This window comes from Ambystoma mexicanum, chromosome 3q, assembly GCF_040938575.1.
Source record: "Ambystoma mexicanum isolate Mex_15411 chromosome 3q, UKY_AmexF1_1, whole genome shotgun sequence".
Taxonomy (NCBI): Eukaryota; Metazoa; Chordata; class Amphibia; order Caudata; family Ambystomatidae; genus Ambystoma; species Ambystoma mexicanum.
In genome coordinates, this window is record NC_090926.1 from 1,295,739,598 (window position 1) to 1,295,760,069 (window position 20,472).

General features: G+C 46.4%; 1 long non-coding RNA gene across 1 annotated transcript in view; it reads right to left on the reverse strand.

Moving 5' to 3' along the window:
• The window catches only part of LOC138581998 (uncharacterized), a 41,836-nt gene extending 21,577 nt beyond the window's left edge, over positions 1 to 20,259 (reverse strand). Inside the window, exon 1 of the long non-coding RNA XR_011304926.1 lies at positions 20,169 to 20,259. This is a non-coding gene — a long non-coding RNA (uncharacterized lncRNA). The remainder of the gene's footprint in view (positions 1 to 20,168) is intronic.
• Positions 20,260 to 20,472: the final 213 nt, after the last annotated feature.

The window sequence follows — 20,472 nt, forward strand, 5'->3', positions numbered from 1 at the left end:
TGAGAAGACCCCATCTGATGCATCCCCGTAGAGATTACAATCTCTTGGAGGAGATCCCCGAAGGAATATGAAGAAGAGAGAGAAGGAGAAGTAGGTGATGTCACAAGAATTAAGTGTGGCGCGCTGAGAACAGTGGCTGAAGACGAGAATATGTAGTCCTTATAGAATTATAGAATCCGATGATGAAATGAAGAAGCGAGTAAGCTTTCATATGCGGAATGAAGATGCACGTGTGAAGAACCTGCAGAAAATGCAAGCCGTTTTATAACTGTACAGATGCAGCAACGCAAGTAATCGAGAAGGCTGGCTTTACGTAGTGAATAGACTGCAGGTGGTACCGCCGTAATATAGATGCCATTATATAGAATCTGGACATTCAATGTCACAATTCTAGTAAGCTCAGACCCACGGAGAAAGATGGATCGAAAGCTATGTCGAAGCAAGAAAGCAGCTGAAGATCGAGGAAAGACCAAGAAGGCTGTCTGGCCTGGTGTCAAAGGCTGGAGCGGCCAAGAACTGGTTATCTATCCTTAAAGAACAGTGAACGTGAGAAGTCGAAATCATCCCTTGTTAAGGTGCAAGAAAAGAACACCATGAGTGCCAAGTTTTATTCATTTAATACAATTAAATACGAGAGAAGGATCCGAAATACGGTCTCCTAGCACTTGGGGTATGGATAGAAATAGAAATTGGGCATGCTGCACCAGACTTGAGATAAAAATGTGCTCACTCTCCTGTATATTCTCAGGAGCAAGGATACTTTGCAAGGCCAAGTTCAAAGAAAATCTGCATGTCAAAAGACATGAGTGGTGATGGATATGGAGCTAATTGGGTGGGGAGGCATGGTCAAGTCCACCCACTGGCACCTGGGGTGCTAACTTACGTGCTGCTAGTGAGTGGAATGTTCCAGAAGGGCACACGCATGCCAACCAATTATAGGAGGTCACATAACAAAAGGCATTATAGTTTTATAGCCAATGATATATCATTTGTCAAATAACTGTTGAAGATGACTTGCACTAGGGGTGAGGATGACTTGCACTAGGGGTGGGCATAGGTTATCCACCTGACTGTAGAGACCCAATCACAAACCAATCCCTCATAGAAAGTTTACTTAGATGTTCCCCTTAAGCCTATCACAACTCCCTGTTTTAGACAATTGATGATAAAACAGTCGTATAAGACTTTGTCAACTTCCTGAGTCGGTCTTATTATTTGGAGTAAGAGTTATTCTGCATCCCATCCATGCATGATACTGATTTAAGGACCCCTGGGTTCACGTGGTAGCCGAGGATGGTTGATAAAGACCCATCGATCTGTTGACTCCAGTGTTTCGGACAATCGGACATCCTCTGCCATCTATCCAAAAGATTGCGGGTTTCCTGTGGAGAGCGGCCGAATAGAAATCTTGCAAGAAAATTGAGACGGTGGGCAGGGTCCCTCTTTGACGAAATCCCTACCTGATTTCCACAGGCGCTTTGTGGACAGAAGGCGAAAGTGTCCGTTTGGAGGAGGAAATCGATACCGAAGGCCTCGAGCTAAACGAGTGAATGGCGAGTAGACTAAGGGGAATGGCAAACTAAGGGGACAGGGTTGTGATAATATTTAAGTAATTAAAGTAACAAAAGTAACAGGAGTAACAGGAAATATTGTATAGAGATAGAGAGAGATTTAGCACCCAGAATCCTGACCCAAGGCGGTCTAGAAGAGGTTGTCTCACAATCCAGTTGGAGTAAACTAGGCTACGTGCAGGACAGGTCCGCATAAGGAGACAATCTAAACTCTGTGATCAGAGTATTGATTAGGAGCGAGAGGAACAAAGGATCACCGTGGTTTTTAGTTGTGAAGGAATTAAGAGAAAAAGTCAAGGAGTTATATTGTCTATGTAGGGTGGTGGTTGGCACCAATCCAGAGGTAGACTGAGATCATTGAAAAACAGAGGGTTTGAGCAGTGATTGTTGGAGCGCGCTCATATTTGTTGTTTTTTAAGGTATTTTATAAAGCTCGGTAAGTATTGACAGTCAATTGAGACTTGTCACATTGGGAGATATCACCCCCCTGATGCACTTATGTAAGATATTACGAAAGCACATGCCCAAGCTCAAACAATATAGTGCGGACTGGGTGAAAGGTACGCCATATACGATGTTCATGTCAATGCCACAAGGGGGATCATTGTCAAAAGCGGTATTGCAACACATGACCACACACTTGCACGCTGCATACAGAGGGAAGAAATTGGAGAAAAGGTTAGCTTTTCTAGAGCTTTGGAAGATGTACCAGGAAGAGAGAGAGGATCTGCCACCTGAGGAGCGGATGCTTAACCAGTGTAAAGAGGAAGGTGTTGAGTCTTCTGCTCCCCGTACCTCACTGGAAGTAAAAGACGATAGCACGGAAGAAATAGGATTGTATCCTTTAAAGGAACTGAAAGCGGCAACGGGGTATAGTAATCCGATATGCGAATCGCCCACTTATAGCAGTGACGATAGCCCAGAGGAGAGTAGGAGAAAAGAGGAGATCTTTAAGATCTTGCAGAACAAGGAAGAGAAAAGTGAGCGAACAAATGTATCGACAGACATAGAACAAGAGATTAAGAGATGGAAAGGAGAAAAAGATAAAGCTGATGAGGTAACGCTTGTACAGAAGAATGGATGGGAGGATAGATATTACTAAAGCTAGATGGGAAAAGCATCGAGAAAGTTAGGCAAAAGGAAGATAAGGACGAACAGGATAGAAAAGACAAGGAAAGAGAGAAGTGGTTGAAGGAAGATGAGTATAACAGAAAGAGCAGACAGCAGCGAGAACAGATGAAACAGGAGGAGCAACAGTAGAAGGGGAACAGGCAGAGGAGCAAGGAAAGTGTGACAACAAGCAGAGAACAATAGAAGAACGGGACAGACAAGAAAGCAAAAGAGAAGAGGAGGCAGCACAAAAATTAGGGGATAGAAGAATACAGAGATGAAGAGAAGAGGAAGAAAGGAGAGCAGGAGTGAGGAGGGAACAGATAAGACAAGAAGAGGAGAGAGTCAGATGGGAAGCGAGAAAACAAAGACAATTAGATGAAGAATTACAACGTAAAAGGAGACAGTGAGAGCTTGATGTTGACCTCATTCAAAAGGAGTTAATGTAGCCAAGTCCAACAATACGATGGAATAGAATGGAAGAGCTCCTTCTATTAAAGGGAGTAACATCAGGGCCACCTAGGGTAGACATAGAAGAGAACTTTGATATAGAAAGTATCAGAGATACGATTGGTAAAGCCTATCAAGAATTAAAGGAAGGTAGCAAATCGGGAAGCCGAGGGAAGGGAGATCAAACTCTGGTTTTCCAATCAGGAAGCGAAGAGGAAAATCTGTTTAGTCTTGAACATCGAGCCTTATCCTTAAGCAGACTGACCTTAAATAGCGGTGAAGCGGAGGAGCGTCACACGAGTTGGGGACTAGACATGTTAGACGAAGAGAGAGAATCCTTCCGTGGGGAAGAGGGAGAAGGTGCATGTGCCCCTGAGGGAAGCCTGCAGGCGGACAAAGAAGCAAGATGGTCCGGTCTAGAACAACCTACGGATAGAACGCCAGATCTTATAGCATATCCAGAGCGTCCCTGAGGATGATCATATAGTGTGAAGGGAGTATCACTGACATATGTGAGCAGGTTAAGGTCACTACCGGGGAGGTGACGGTCATGGACCATTGTCCCCACAATGGAAAGGGAAACAATGGGAGCCGACTTCGGATTAGGGTTTACGCAGTTTCCCTTATTGGAAAAAGGGGGAGCAAGACCACAGTATATTCCATGGCCGCAGATGGAGGAGGATAATTTAAGGTGCAAACTCCCGAGTTTCCTGTGGGTGCAGGAAAATGGATTTATGAATTAGAAAAAATGACAGGAGGAAATACCTTGGCAATAGGGGACATTAAGGGTGTCCTAGCAGTCATTCTTGGGGAAAGAGCTGATGTCATATGGAGGAGAACAGGCTTCAAGTGTGACAGCACAGAACACAGCGCACGATGGAGCACCATTTAATAATTGCAGAGCAGTTGTCTGGAGGGCTCTCAGAGTGCAGTATCCTGACACATCAGACATGGGTGCAAACATGACACATAAGATGAAAGAAGACGTTGATCATCCTGCTTACATTCATGACATTCAAGAGAGGTGGACCCTTGAAACGAGAGAACCATAGGAAAAAATTGTGGCAGTTTTTTACCACATTTTTTGTCAGGGGTTGCCCGAGCAAGTACAGAGGCAACTGAAAAAGCAAGCAGGAATGGAAGCGAAGCCATGTGCAGAAATACAGTTGACAATATTGCATCACTGTCGGCTGTTGCAGGAGAAAAACAAGAAGAAAGATGAGGCTATAAAACTTGAGAAAGCCAAGTTAGTTCAGAGAAAACTGTCAAAATATACCATATAAGGGGCGGTATTGACAAGCGGAGAAGAGTTTGGAATTCAGCAAGCAGTGGGTGCATCACAGGCGAATAACCAACGCCCGATGAACCAAGGAGGAAACGAGTTTGTGCCAAGGGGTAGAGGAATGGGCTATAGAGGCACGGGTGGTTTCCAGAACAGTCAAGGTGGGTTTCAGAACGCACAGATTGTGCAAGGAGTATTCAACCAAGGGGGACTAGTTAAACAGGCTCTATTTTGCTTACAGCTGATGCCCGGGCGTCATTTCTGCTGACCTGAGATTCATGTCATTCCGCTTACAGCTGATGCCCGGGCGTCATTTCGGCTGACCTGTGACTCATGGCATTCTGCTTGCAGCTGATGCCCGGGCGTCATTTCTGCTGACCTGGGATTCATGGTATTCCGCTTACAGCTGATGCCCATGCGTCATTTCAGCTGACCTGTGATTCAGGGCATTCCGCTTACAGCTGATACCCGGGCGTTATTTCTGCTGGCCTGTGATTCATGGCATTCTGCTTACAATTGATGCTCGGGCGTCATTTCTGCTGACCTGGGATTCATGGCATTCCGCTTACAGCTGATGCCCGGGCGTCATTTCTGCTGACCTGGGATTCATGGCATTCCGCTTACAGCTAATGCCCGGGCATCATTTCTGCTGACCTGAGATTCATGTCATTCCGCTTACAGCTGATGCCCAGGCGTCATTTCTGCTGACCTGTGATTCATGGCATTCCGCTTACAGCTGATGCCCGGGCGTAATTTCTGCTGACCTGAGATTCATGGCATTCCGCTTACAGCTAATGCTCGGGCGTCATTTCTGCTGGCCTGTGATTCATGGCATTCTGCTTACAATTGATGCTCGGGCGTCATTTCTGCTGACCTGTGATTCATGGCATTCCGCTTACAGCTGATGCCCGGGCGTAATTTCTGCTGACCTGAGATTCATGGCATTCCGCTTACAGCTGATGCTCGGGCGTCATTTCTGCTGACCTGTGATTCAGGGCATTCCGCTTACAGCTGATGCTCGGGCGTCATTTCGGCTGACCTGTGATTCAGGGCATTCCGCTTACAGCTGATGCTCGGGCGTCATTTCTGCTGACCTGAGATTCATGTCATTCCGCTTACAGCTGATGCCCATGCGTCATTTCAGCTGACCTGTGATTCAGGGCATTCCGCTTACAGCTGATACCCAGGCGTCATTTCTGCTGGCCTGTGATTCATGGCATTCTGCTTACAATTGATGCTCGGGCATCATTTCTGCAGGCCTGTGATTCATGTCATTCCGCTTACAGCTGATGCCCGGGCGTCATTTCTGCTGACCTGGGATTCATGGCATTCCGCTTACAGCTGATGCTCGGGTGTCATTTCTGCTGACCTGGGATTCATGGCATTCCGCTTACAGCTGATGCCCGGGCGTAATTTCTGCTGACCTGAGATTCATGCCAATCCGCTTACAGCTGATGCCCGGGTGTCATTTCATCTGACCTGCGATTGATGGCATTCTGCTTCCAGCTGATGCCCAGGCGTCATTTCTGCTGACCTGAGATTCATGTAATTCCGCTTACAGCTGATGCTCGGGCTTCATTTCTGCTGACCTGTGATTCAGGGCATTCTGCTTACAGCTGATGCCCGGGCGTCATTTCAGCTGACCTGTGATTCAGGGCATTCCGCTTACAGCTGATACCCGGGCGTCATTTCTGCTGGGCTGTGATTCATGGCATTCTGCTTACAATTGATGCTCGGGCGTCATTTCTGCTGACCTGGGATTCATGGCATTCCGCTTACAGCTGATGCCCGGGCGTCATTTCTGCTGACCTGGGATTCATGGCATTCCGCTTACAGCTGATGCCCGGGCGTCATTTTTGCTGACCTGAGATTCATGTCATTCCGCTTACACCTGATGCCCGGGCGTCATTTCTGCTGACCTGTGATTCAAAGCATTCCGCTTACAGCTGATGCCTGGGCTTCATTTCTGCTGACCTGGGATTCATGGCATTCCGCTTACAGCTGATGCCCGGGCGTCATTTCTGCTGACCTGAGATTCATGTCATTCCATTTACAGCTGATGCCCGAGCATCATTTCTGCTGACCTGTGATTCATGGCATTCCGCTTACAGCTGATGCTCGGGCGTCATTTCTGCTGACCTGTGATTCATGGCATTCCGCTTACAGCTGATGCTCGGGCGTCATTTCTGCTGACCTGAGATTCATGTCATTCCGCTTGCAGCTGATGCCCGGGCGTCATTTCTGCTGACCTGTGATTCAAAGCATTCTGCTTACAGCTGATGCCTGGGCTTCATTTCTGCTGACCTGGGATTCATGGCATTCCGCTTACAGCTGATGCCTGGGCTTCATTTTTGCTGACCTGAGATTCATGTCATTCCATTTACAGCTGATGCCCGGGCGTCATTTCTGCTGACCTGAGATTCATGTCATTCCATTTACAGCTGATGCCCGAGAGTAATTTCTGCTGACCTGTGATTCATGGCATTCCGCTTACAGCTGATGCCTGGGTGTCATTTCTGCTGACCTGTGATTCAGGGCATTCCGCTTACAGCTGATGCCCGGGTGTCATCTCATCTGACCTGCGATTCATGGCATTCTGCGTACAGCTGATGCCCGGGCGTCATTTCTGCTGACCTGAGATTCATGTAATTCCGCTTACAGCTGATGCTCGGGCGTCATTTCTGCTGACCTGTGATTCAGGGCATTCCGCTTACAGCTGATGCCCGGGCGTCGTTTCTGCGGACTTGTGATTCAGGGCATTCCGTTTACAGCTGATGCCCGGGCGTCATTTCTGCTGACCTGAGATTCATGTCATTCCGCTTACAGCTGATGCCGGGCGTCATTTCTGCTGACCTGTGATTCATGTCATTCCGCTTGCAGCTGATGCCGGGCGTCATTTCTGCTGATTTGTGATTCATGGCATTCTGCTTACAGCTGATGCCGGTCGTCATTTCTGCTGACCTGTGATTCATGGCATTCTGCTTACAGCTGATGCTCGGGCGTCATTTCGGCTGACCTGTGATTCGGGGCATTCCGCTTACAGCTGATGCTCGGGCGTCATTTCTGCTGACCTGAGATTCATGCCATTCCGCTTACAGCTGATGCCCGGGCGTAATTTCATCTGACCTGCGATTCATGGCATTCTGCTTACAGCTGATGCCCGGGCGTCATTTCTGCTGACCTGAGATTCATGTAATTCCGCTTACAGCTAATGCTCGGGCGTCATTTCTGCTGACCTGTGATTCAGGACATTCTGCTTACAGCTGATGCCCGGGAGTCATTTCTGCTGACCTGAGATTCATGTCATTCCGCTTACAGCTGATGCTCGGGCGTCATTTCTGCTGATCTAAGATTCATGCCATTCCGCTTACAGCTGATGCCCGGGCGTCATTTCTGCGGACTTGTGATTCAGGGCATTCCGTTTACAGCTGATGCCCGGGCGTCATTTCTGCTGACCTGAGATTCATGTCATTCCGCTTACAGCTGATGCCGGGCATCATTTCTGCTGACCTGTTATTCAGGGCATTCTGCTTACAGCTGATGCCCGGGCGTCATTTCGGCTGACCTGTGATTCGGGGCATTCCGCTTACAGGTGAGGCCCGGGCGTTATTTCTGCTTGATCTGTGATTCAGGGCATTCTGCTTACAGCTGATGCCCGGGCGTCATTTCTGCGGACTTGTGATTCAGAGCATTCCGTTTACAGCTTATGCCCGGGCGTCATTTCTGCTGACCTGTGATTCATGGCATTCTGCTTACAGTTGATGCCCCCAGGCGTCAGAAGTATTAGAATTTTTAATGTGTTTCCAACAGAATTGCTTGCTGTAAAAATGCACATTTATTGCCTCCCCAGGGCCACTTTGGACTACTTTGCCCACGTCAATTTGGGAAAAGTCAGCACATTGCCCTTTCATGGACGCCCCCCCCTACTTTTGTCTGTGGCTTTCATCCCTCTGTGTTCAAGGCAAGTCACCACACACGATAGATATGCCAGACACGAGGTTGTATTCCCAAAGCTAGGGTTTATTGCTCAGTTGGCCAACTCCGTCTCACGCCCCGCGACGTGTATCTCTAGACCTCGAGGGACGCAAGAGAGCGAATTACGTACATCAATTACATATATACAAAATGCATATCATACAATCAGCTGTGACATGTTTAACACCCCCCTTTATTGGGTTTCTTTGAACTCGGTGTGATGATGGACACTTTCGACAAATATGACACCTTCAAATATCTATTCTAGTAACAATATGCAATTTTGCAAGTGCGGAGACATCTTTTACTTGTTGAACAGAACACAGTGCTTCTGTTCTTGGAAGCAAGCTACATACAGGGGAAGAGTCACATTCCAGACCTTGCTATCTATGATGTGCTATTCGTGTCCTGGGTGCCGACACGCTCTACAAGGCTCGGTAAAGGGGGGCCATAAGAAGAGCATAATTCAAGCCTTTAGCTCCTTTATTCTAACATATTCTACCATATAACGAGACTGGCTGGCAGCTGTGAAATGATTAAATGCCCTGCGGCTCTGCTTCAAGGCTACATTCGGGAGGGAGCCGGGCATTCCTTCCCGGCGCTGCCTACGTTGTGTTTCAACGAACTCTTATTAGCCTTGCGGCCCTGCGGCCTTGTCCTTTCACGTTCAGACAACAATATTAACAGTCGAGCAGTGTAAGCAGAACATGTGCTGCAAAGCAATTTGAACAGAAAGCAATGAGCAATTGTTAGAAAACAAAATGGCGATCCTTGTTACATCAAAATGGCCGTTCATTGGTAAACTCGGAAACCTGTATTTCTATCGTATCATGCATGAGACGATTGGCCCACGGCCACCAAAATACATTTACCGTCAATCATGAGAGGTATCCATTTTTCTAGACTGACAAACCCTCCTTTGGCTGTATGCCAAACGTCTCATTCATTTATTGTATCCTCCTCTGATGACGATAAGTCTAAAGGACTTATGTCTGAGTTTTGCATGCTACTATAAGCATCATCATCTTCATTAATATCTATAGCCATTAATTCTTTCACTGTTTTCATTTCATTTGTGTCTCTGTCATCCCGGCCATAAGTTTGTTTTCTTTTTGTTATCATATGCATACATCCCTTCGTACATCCCTCAGTTACCTCAGTGAAAACTAACGGTAGGCAGTGTATGCAACAACAACACGTTATGAATATTCCAAACACCACTACTAATATCGAGATCAACTTCCATCCCCAAGAACGCAGTATTCCCCAAAACCAGGACTCTATTCCCCAGCCCCCTTCTCCAGTAGGGAGTTCGGAGCTTAGGACATGCATTTTCTTTATTGCTTCAAAAATCGTAGGGGAATAGTCACCTACAAATACACAGCACGCTGATCCCACAATCTTGCAAATTCCCCCACGATCAACCAGGATCAGATCGAGAGCCATTCTATTTTGCAGCATCATTAACCTGATTCCTTTTTCTTCCAACGTCATGTTAAATAGTATATCTGTCGTTGTGTTTATGGTATCTTTTAGTATTCTGGACAGCTGCCTTATGTTATAGGAGTTCACTATCTGGGACAATAATGGAATGAATGATTTTGCTACGTCAGTTGCTATCAAAACACCTTCGCTACTCCTTTTGGTTCTAGATCTAGATAGTCTGGCCATGTCTGGTGTTTCTAAGAGGAACACTCCCGGGAACAGTAGACCTAGGTAACATGTACCTCCCCAGTTTCTAGGCAACCAAGGATATGCTTTCTCTCCACATATAAAATAGACTGGATCTCCCACATATACTGGTTCTATTTCCCATTTTAATACCACTGTATTCATGCATGCAGTAAATGTTCCTACCGAATAGGAGCCTTTCTTTTTTAAACAAAAAGGGGCAGTTCTCGGGTTATAATTCACCGTGTAAGAAGGTGGAACTGCATCTTTGTTCCCGTCTGTTCTTACACGAAACGTCATCACAGATGTTTTAACTGGTGGGGACAATCTATCTTGTCTATTTTGTCGTGTTATTTTTCGCGTACTTTTAGCCGTAGGTTCTGGGATCATCACTCGCGCTTTATGGAATATGGAACAACCCACAGGCCTCATAATTATTTCCTCAAACTCATTCATGTTTGTTCTGTCTAATTGACCCGTACCACTCTTATTCCACTTTCAATAGAACATTGCACTTAAAGATGCACTGCATGCAGAACTTAATGGCAATGGTTGTACATACCAGCCTATTCCTTTCCCTGCATGCTGCGGTAAATGGGCACATACCCAGCAATTAGTTTTCTTTAGAATTGCATGCATCATATTCATAATCAGTAACAGCTTATTGTTCCCATACCCTTCCCTGTGCCTTTCTTCCATTGGGGACAAGGTATAAGTAATCACCTGAACCGGGCTTTCTGTAGTGGATATATTAACTATTGATAAAAACATTCCCAATGGTTGTATAGATTCCACATACCATAACACCAACACTGTCATTATTGGTGCTACCACACTCATGAAGCACATGATTATTGTCAGTGCCAGCATACAATTTACAGTTTAAGTTTACAGTCTTTATAATGAACTCATTCTCAGCAGCGGTGCAGGAGGAGGCTGAAACCGGTCCCGACATGCTTCTCATCGTCCTTCTTCTTCCTTATTACAGTTCGCCGTGGATATCTCTCTTCGTTGCACTTGCTCTGATGTCAATAAGTTCAACGGAATTTTTCACAGTTCAGTCTGCCAGCACTTTATAGCATGGATTTGCTTATTTGTTTAAGGCAAGATCACTTGTCCTTTCTCATACTGCTCAGAGGACTTCTGATCAGTTATCTATTGCCTTAGTACCATGTGCACCCAGCTTGTCCGCTCTGGTTCCGGACACATGTACTTTTTATGATTGCGCCGAGGAGCCACGAGTCTTTAATTGTCTGATTTGCACAATTCTCACGCTTCTCTCCTCTACACCTCTTATTCCTTCTCCGTCCATGAGCGGAACCAGAGGTTAGCATACACACCAAAGATCTGTGGATCACTCTGTCTTTCGAGGCCGCAAATCATATCGCCTCACTTCCAGATCCAGGCTCAAAGTCAGCCTGTGGCGCTACGGCAGGTGCTGGTGTGCGCCGCTCCAGTGATGCAGATTCAGTCTTTGGCGTGCTGGCAAGTGCTGGTGGGCGCCAAAGGGGTACACGTTTAGTGTCTGCTGGTATTTGCAATACTGATTTTGTGTCAGCCAACAGTGATGTAGATTCTGCTGGGCAACGTTGGGGCACTCTTTGCCCTTCCTCCTTTTTGGCAATCTTTTCAGGCTTTTTTGGCAGTTTCGATATTCACTTCTCCCTCGGGCAGATTTGGTGGCAGTTTACTGGCAACAGTTTCTTTAGTTTCTGGGACCGGTGTCTCTTTCCGGTCGTCTGGGTCAGGCAAGTCTTTCAGCGATGATGGGATCTTTTTGGCATGGGTGGCATGGACCCACGCCTTCCGTCCATCCACCCGTATCGCCGTCTGCATTGCCAAGAGTACTTGATAGGGCCCGCGCCACCTGGGCGCTAACAATGATTTTCTTTCAAAATTCTTAAGCAGCACCCAGTCGCCTGGCTCCAGCGCGTGCCTCGGACCGGTGTATCTCACTGGTAGAGCCTCCTGCACCCGCTGATGAATCAAACACAATTTCTGCATTAAAAGGCCACAATAAGTACTAAGCACAGGATGTTCTACCTCGCTAAGTCATTTTGGCTGAGGTGCGCACCAAACATTTGCCAGCCTCCCCATTACGATTTTGTACGGGGAGAGGCCAGTTCTAGCCTGTACAGACGTACGCATGCATAATAGTGCTATTGGTAATGCATCCACCCAACTCAACTTGCTTCCTGCACATATCCTGCTTATTTTTGACTTGAGGATCCCGTTGTGCCTCTCCACAAGACCGGCTGAACTCGGATGTCTTGAACTATGAAATCTCTTATTAATCTGGAGACCTGCACATATCTGTAATATCACTGCGCCCACAAAGTGTGGACCGTTGTCTGACCATAGGACACGGGGCAAGCCAAAACGGGAAAAATATTCTTAAAGCATTACTTTTGCCGTACTCATCGCTGTGCAGTCTTTTAAGGGATATGCCTCCACCCACTTGCTGAATGCACAGATCACCACTAAGACATATTTTAAGTTTTGGCATCCCTCCATCTCTATGAAATCAAAATGGATTACCTCAAAAGGCATAGAGGGCGGGCCAAAACTGCCTATTGGAGTCACTGTTCCCTTTCCTACATTGTGCTGCAAACACGTGATACAGTTCTGCACCAACCTCTCTGCATTCTTCTTTATGTTTACATTCTTCCATACCGTGGATAGGTGCTGGATTATTTTCTTGGCACAGATGTGGGTAGGGCTGTGAGCCATCGTGACCATTGCAGTTACATAGGAATTTGGCAACATCCAGTTTTTAGTTTCCTTGTCAACCCAACAACCCTCCAAATCTAACACAGCAGAGCCCACAGCCCACCCTTGTATCTCATCGGCCGTGGCTTCGGCCTGCATTTCTTTGACAGTGGCAATTCCATCTTCTATCATACAGGGTACTTCCTCAGTCTGAACTGTCATCATCTTAGTATTTTTAATCAGTGGCAGTTTGTTTTGCAATTCTGTCTGCAAACGCGCTTCCCTCTCCTACTTTGCATATTACCTTTTTATGTGCCTCGCATTTCACTATTGCTATGGGCTTTGGAAACGTGAGTGCAGACAGCAATCGTACAATCAAAGGGCCATGTTGAATTCTGGCACCATGTGATGTCAAGAAACCTCTCTCAGCCCAGAGTCGACCAAAGTTATGAACCACCCCAAAAGCATACTGACTATCAGTACATTTATTCACATTCAAATTTTCAGAAATCTCGCAGGCTCTGGTCAATGCTATTATTTCTGTGGCTTGTGCCGAGTTGTAGGGGATTCTTTTGCTTTCTACAACGCTCTCTAGGGTAGTGATAGCGTAGGCGGCAGTTGTCGTGCCATCAGGTAATTTGAAACAAGAGCCGTCACAAAATAACTCACCATCTGGCTCTTTCTGTGGAATATCACTTAAATCAACTCTCCACTTGGTTTCTTCCTCAGTGACCATTATGGGGTGGTGATTCGTTGTCACCAATTTCTTCTGTGGGCAGTGGCATTAATTCTGGAGGATTCAAAGCGCTACACCTCATAATTTAGATGTGGGGTGCAAACAAGATGAGCTCATATCTTGTCAGTCTATCAGAGATGAGGTGTTGCGTCTGTGTCCTATTTAATAGAACGTCTATGGCATGTGGCACCATCAGAATTAAAGTATGCCCCAATACCATCCCTTCCGTTTGTTTCACCGACGCAGCAGCCGCCGCGACAGATCGCAAACTTCGTGGTTTTGCGCGTGCTACAGGGTCCAGCACGGAAGAGAAATAGCTGCACGGCCTATTTCTTCCACCTTGTTCCTCTGTCAAAACCGCCAATGCACATCCTTCACTTTCACACACAAACAGTCTAAAAACCTTTTCATAATTTGGTGTGCCCAAAACTGGAGCAGAACACAATGCAGTTTTCAATTGATCAAACGCTCTCTGACATTCCTCATCCCACTGTAAAGGCATGACCGCATCCTTTCTAGTCAAGTTCACCATCGGTTTCACAATTAACGCAAAATTACTGATCCATTGTCGGCAATATGAAGCCATGCCTATTATGGCTCTGACTCCTTTCTGTGTCTTTGGAATAGGCATACAAGAAATACTGTCTATGTGTTCTGGCGTTAGCCTTCTCCCCTCTTTCGAAAGTAGGTAGCCCAAATAAGCTACCTCCTTTTGATTATATTGAAACTTCTTCAAACTAGCTTTATGGCCATGTGCCGCTAGGTGTGACAGTAGTAATACAGTGCTTTCTTTACAAATCCCCTCTGTGTCAGCAGCTAACAACAGATCATCTATGTATTGCAAGAGTACGCAACCCACTGGTAATTCTAGCATGTCTAGCTGCTCTTTCAATGCTCTACTGTAAATACTCAGACTTTCCGTGTATCCTTGCGGAATCCGCGTAAATTTAAATGATCGTCCTCCTAATGGGAACGCAAACAAATATCTGCTGTCCTTGTCCACCGCAATTCTAAAGAAAGCATTTTTAGATCAATTACACTAAAGTATTCTGCTGAGACAGGCATCATTGTCAATATTGCAGTGACGTCTGGGACCAAAGGAAATTGTGGATCTACTACTTTGTTCAGCGCGCGCAAATCAATTATGAAACAGTATGTTACTTCATTGCCTCCTTTTTTATAAACTGGAAGAATCGGGCTGTTGCATGTACTGCCTGTAATTTCTTCAATCACCCCTAATTTCACCAAATCTGTAACAATACTTTTGAATCCTTTCTCACCATCAGCCGAAATTCTGTATTGGGGAATTCGCGGTAGTGTAACACCCTCTTTCAGAATGATCTTTACTGGCTCTATTTTCAAGCATCCTTCATCGTTGTCATGCATTGCCCATATACAGGTTGGCACTTTACTTAACTCTCCTGGTAAGGCTTCAGACATGAATTCTGACACAGGGGCATCTTGTGGCCAAATCATCAGGAACACCCCGTCTGCCGTATAATGTATAACTGCACCTAACTTTTTCAATAAATTTAATCCGAACAGGTTCTCCCCACAATTTTCTGTTAAAAGGAAAGGACAATGTTCAGTGAATGGTCCTGTGGTAACTGGGACTGGTTGGGACACTGGGTTTATGACTGGTGTACCTGCGAACCCTACGGAAACATTCTTTTGCCCTGACAGTGGTATATCCGAAACCAAGTGATGGTCTATTGAACACTTTTGCGCTCCTGTATCTACAAGGAAGCGGTGCTCCTCATTCCCGACTCTCATTTCTACGTAGGGTCCTCTCTGATCCACGGGAATAGACACTGGTTCCGACCCCTGCCCTGGTCTGTCCTATTGGGGAAATAACACATCGTCCGATGTGTAATCACTACTATTACTGTAATACGTATTTGGCTGTGTATCGAAAACGTTCCCACTCTTCCCTCTATTTCCCCCGCTCTGGTTTCCATATTGTTGGTTTTGCCGGCCCTGATTCTGGTTAGGAGCACTTTGGTTTTGGGCTTGGTTTTGATTACCTCCATTATTGTGGTGCTGCTGCATACTATTCCTATTTGGTCCATTCGCTCCTTGGTGCCTCTATGCTGACTTCTCTGACCACACCCATTTCTAATCTGCTGATGTGGACAATGCACTCGACAGTGTCCTTCCTCCTTACAGTATGCACACTGATTTGGTCCCAATGGCCCCCCATGCATATTCGAATTACTCCTTCCTTGTGCATTCCCTCTCCCTCTATTATGTCCTGCTACTTGCTGCAGTAGCACCCGTGTCTTCAGATTTACCCTATCCTTCTCCTCTTTCTCTTTCTCCGCAGTCACTCTGTTCTCATAATGTTCTCATAATATTGGGCCATGTGTAATACTTCGCCCAGCGTTTTTGCTTGCCATGCACTGATGTCATTATTAGGTTCTGGATTGGAAGTTTTAACCCCCTCACATATTTGTCAACAAATAGCCTCTTCCCCGCTTCCGAGCTCACATCCTGCCCACTGAAGTCTGTAAATACTTCTTCAAACCTATCAAAATAATCTGTAGCTAACTCATCCTTGCCTTGTACACATGCAGTCAATTTGTCCCATTGAATTCTTTTCTCTGGGACAATTTCTTTTCATTTCTGTACTATACGTGCTGGTAATGCCACCAGGTTCGGTCCCGGTGTTCCTCCAACCGCTTCATTTCTGTCTTCTATTACCAAATCCGCCCATGTGGCGCCAAAGGTCGTTACGTCATCCACCTTTCTTATTTGCTTCCATATGTCTGTTGGCAGGATCACTGGGAATATCAGGTCTATGTCACCCATGCTAAGCACGGATGACTGTAGGCAGGACTCTACTTCCTTGTAAAAGCCTGCAGGATTCTTTCTTATATCCGGAATCGTCTGCTTTATGTTGTTCACCTCCTGTCTGGAAAAGGGGACATGCACATATTGGGCGGTATAATGGGCTGGTGTTACCTGCGCCGCTGCAGCGCCCACTGCGGGAACCTCTGTTTTTGGCACAAAGGTAGGTGGGACCTCTCTCATAGGAAATGCCGCACTTACTGTCCCTCCCCCTTCTCTCATGTACAACAATATTCCCAGATCAAGCGATAGGGCTGTTTCTCCTGTCCCTCGTTCTAGTGCTCTCTTATATACTGCCATTATTTCCGGTGGGCTGGCTTTGTCGTTTTTTATATCTTTGTCTAGTAAATGTTCAGCCATCGACTGCAGTGCTTTTCTTTTCATGGGCATGGAATATTCATCAAATATCTCATGTATCTCCATTGTGGGAATACTGGGATCCGACATCCATCTGAACGCTTCTCGTATATATACTTTCAATTTGTTGACCATCTGTACTGACGACATTGAATGTCGTCGTTGTATATTTGGCTCTACCGCTTCCTTCCTATCTCTCCCGATATCCTTACCCCTGTACCCAGGTGCAGTAAACATTTCAGCATATTCATTATCCAATTCATTTTTAAGTTCAGAAAGTCCATATACATTTTCCCTCACTTCTTCATCTCTTTCTCTACAGCGTGCTAATGCATTCAAATCTAGCAATCGCTGCGGTGGTAATTTCCCAATTAACTGTTTCCATCTCTCCACCAAATATTCACCCATACATTCCAACACTACCTGTCTTTCGTTGCTTCTTCGGAAGTCATACATCAAAGCCAATGCTGCCGTCCCATCATTCCCGTCTATATACATTTCTGCCTGTTGCTGCAATTCCACCTTTCTTTCTTTGCTGATCGCACTGCGAGTTACCCTCGTGCATCTACTTTGTTCAGTCCCGCCTCTCGCCCCCGTGGTTTCAACTTCAACCCCGGGAGGGACGGACGATACCGAGTCTGTATCTAAGGCGAGAGGTGCGGATGGGACAACAGGAGCGGGGAGTGTCTGCTGTGGGCCTGGTTGGCTAATAGGAAGTGTTACGTGTGCGGTCTGTGGCTGTGGGAGGGCTTCAGCTACGGGAGGGAGTGTTTGTACTTCGGGAGGGGTTTGGGCAATAGTTACTGACATGTTTGGCCTCGCTTCTGATCTTGGGCCTTGTTTTGTATGGATCAATGGGCCTCATTACGACTCAGGCGGTAAGGGTTTTACGACGGCGTAAACAGCGCCGACCCTTACCGCCTGAGTACGAGGTCCCTTAGCGCCATGGCGGATTTAACACCTGCTTTTAGCAGGTGCTAAAATCCATGGCGCTAAGGGACCATGGAGTTAATTACGCCACCGTAATTTACGGTGGCGTAATTAACGCCTTCCCCACTCCCATTATGCCCTATGGGGCAAAAATGGGAATGGGGAAGGGTAAATGGGGATTGGGGACTTACCGCCCCGCCAAGGTCGGAATGGGGCGGTAAGTCCGCCAACCACCATGGTGTAAACGTAGTTTACGCCATGGTGGTAAAGTCACGGCCCAGGCGGTAACTTACCGCCTGGGTCGTAATGAGGCCCAATATGTTTTCTATCAATTCATCTGCTATGTGCAATTCTCGTTGTGGGTATATTTTTTCTATATTCAACTGGTCACGTCTACCTGACCTCCTTAGACTCTCAGTCCACTCCTCCTCCTTTTCTTCCACTACTTCACCTTTCGATTTATGCCTGCGGGCATGCTTAACTCTACTTCTAAGTCGGCGCATTGCTTCCCTTCTCCAGTCCATAACGATATCAAATGCTGCAGGGCACGCTTTCTTTCTTATCAACACCCTTTCCAGGTTATCTATTCTCGCTATCTCAAAACTACCATTTATCGGCCACTGATGGTCTTGTTGCTTTCTGGTTTGCCTATGCCAAGTCTCACAGAATATTATTGCACCCACTCCATACTTCACATACATCTCATATGCTGGCGTTCCCCCAGGTGGTGCAATTTGGCCATCTTCCAAAGATTGTCTACCACAGCGGAAAAACCCTGCTAGGGTGGACAATACCCCAGGCATGTTCCAACCTTCCCCCAGGTTAATAAACCTTACTTAGGGTGTTTGATTTTGCAAAGTCAACACTCACCCAATATCAGGATTACTTTGAATCGGGGTATGACTCACCTGATAAATCAATTTGTCCTCTAGGACACAATTCGTCTGTATACTGACGCAACCAATGACGTTGTGTCTGTGTTTCTTGGCTTCCGCCTCGTTTCGGGACCCTCGCCTCCTTGTTCTCTAGCCGGGTACGTCGATCAGGGATCAGATGTGTGCAGATCTGCAAAGGAATCTCTCATCACTTCTACAGGGTGCCCCAAACACCTCTTGATCCCGGCTCGATCGTTCCGTCCTCGCCGTTCTCCGCCTTTACTCAATTACAACGTACATGATGGAACAAGTGGGGGAGGGTCCCTATTCGGGCACCATCTTGAAGGGGCCCCTAGGGGTCCCTCACGTCTATGGAAACAAGGCAAGTCACCACACACAATAGATACGCCAGACACGAGGTTGTATTCCCAAAGCTAGGGTTTATTGCAAAGCAAATAGTCTCAGTTGGCCAACTCTGTCTCACGCCCCGCAACGTGTATCTCTATACCTCGAGGGACGCAAGAGAGTGAATTACGTACATCAGTTACATATATACAAAATGCATATCATACAATCAGCTGTGACATGTTTAACACCCCCCCTTTATTGGGTTTCTTTGAACTCGGTGTGATGATGTACACTTTCGACAAATATGACACCTTCAAATATGTATTCTAGTAACAATATGCAATTTTGCAAGTGCGGGGACATCTTTTACTTGTTGAACAGAACGCAGTGCTTCTGTTCTTGGAAGCAAGCTACATACGGGGGAAGAGTCACATTTCAGTCCTTGCTATCTATGAGGTGCTATTCGTGTCCTGGGAGCCGACACGCTCTACAGGGCTCGGTAAAGGGGGGCCATAAGAAGAGCATAATTCAAGACTTTAGCTGCTTTATTCTAACTTATTCTACCATATAACGAGACTGGCTAGCAGCTGTGAAATGATTAAATGCCCTGCGGCTCTGCTTCAAGGCTACATTCGGGAGGGAGCCGGGCATTCCTTCCCGGCGCTGCCTACGTTGTGTTTCAACGAACTCTTATTAGCCTCGTGGCCTTGTCCTTTCACGTTCAGACAACAATATTAACAGTCGAGCAGTGTAAGCAGAAAATGTGCTGCGAAACAATTTGAACAGAAAGCAATGAGCAATTGTTAGAACACAAAATGGCGATCCTTATTACATCAAAATGGCCGTTCATTGGTAAACTTGTAAACCTGTATTTCTATCGTATCGTGCATGAGACGGTTGGCCCACGGCCACCAAAATACGTTTGCCGTCAATCATGAGAGATATCCATTTTTCTAGATTGACAATACAAAGAAAGGTTTTTGCAGAACAGAAGATTTCTTTTTTAATTTTCTCTCTAGGGCGAACGCAGGAATGGTAAGGGCAATGGATTAAAAAGAAACAATCACAAGCAGATTCACAAAAGATTTCTCCAGGAACAAAACAAGTGCAATTAATATAGCTTGCACACCTCTACCCTGCCAGAGAAGCCAGCTAAGCACCTAGATATTTTCCTGATGGGAGGGTTACAGGAGTTGCTGCACCCCAGGCCAACTGCTCTGGAGGGCAGGGAGCGGTTGGCGATTGGGGGAACTCAGAGGGGAGCGCAGATGCCTCTGACCACTGAACACACTGTTAGCTGCACTCACCTGCAATGGCCCACGTAATTCGTTGATGGGATGAGGCGTTGAGATTACCGACCAATCCCTGGACAGAGGAATAACCTTCCAAAAGGGTCCTGAGCAAACCAGAAAGAGAAAGGGTGACCAATCAGAGGCAAATAGAAAAGATGCCGTCATTATGGGGGATGAGGGGACAGGGTGGAAGGAAGCGAAGGGTCCATCAGTCCAGCTGGATTCCAACCATGCAGGAAAGACTTCCTTCTTAAACTGTTATTTTATTTTTATAAAGTTGCTTCAGAGCGTGAGGGCGGGGGAGGGAGAAGGGCACCGG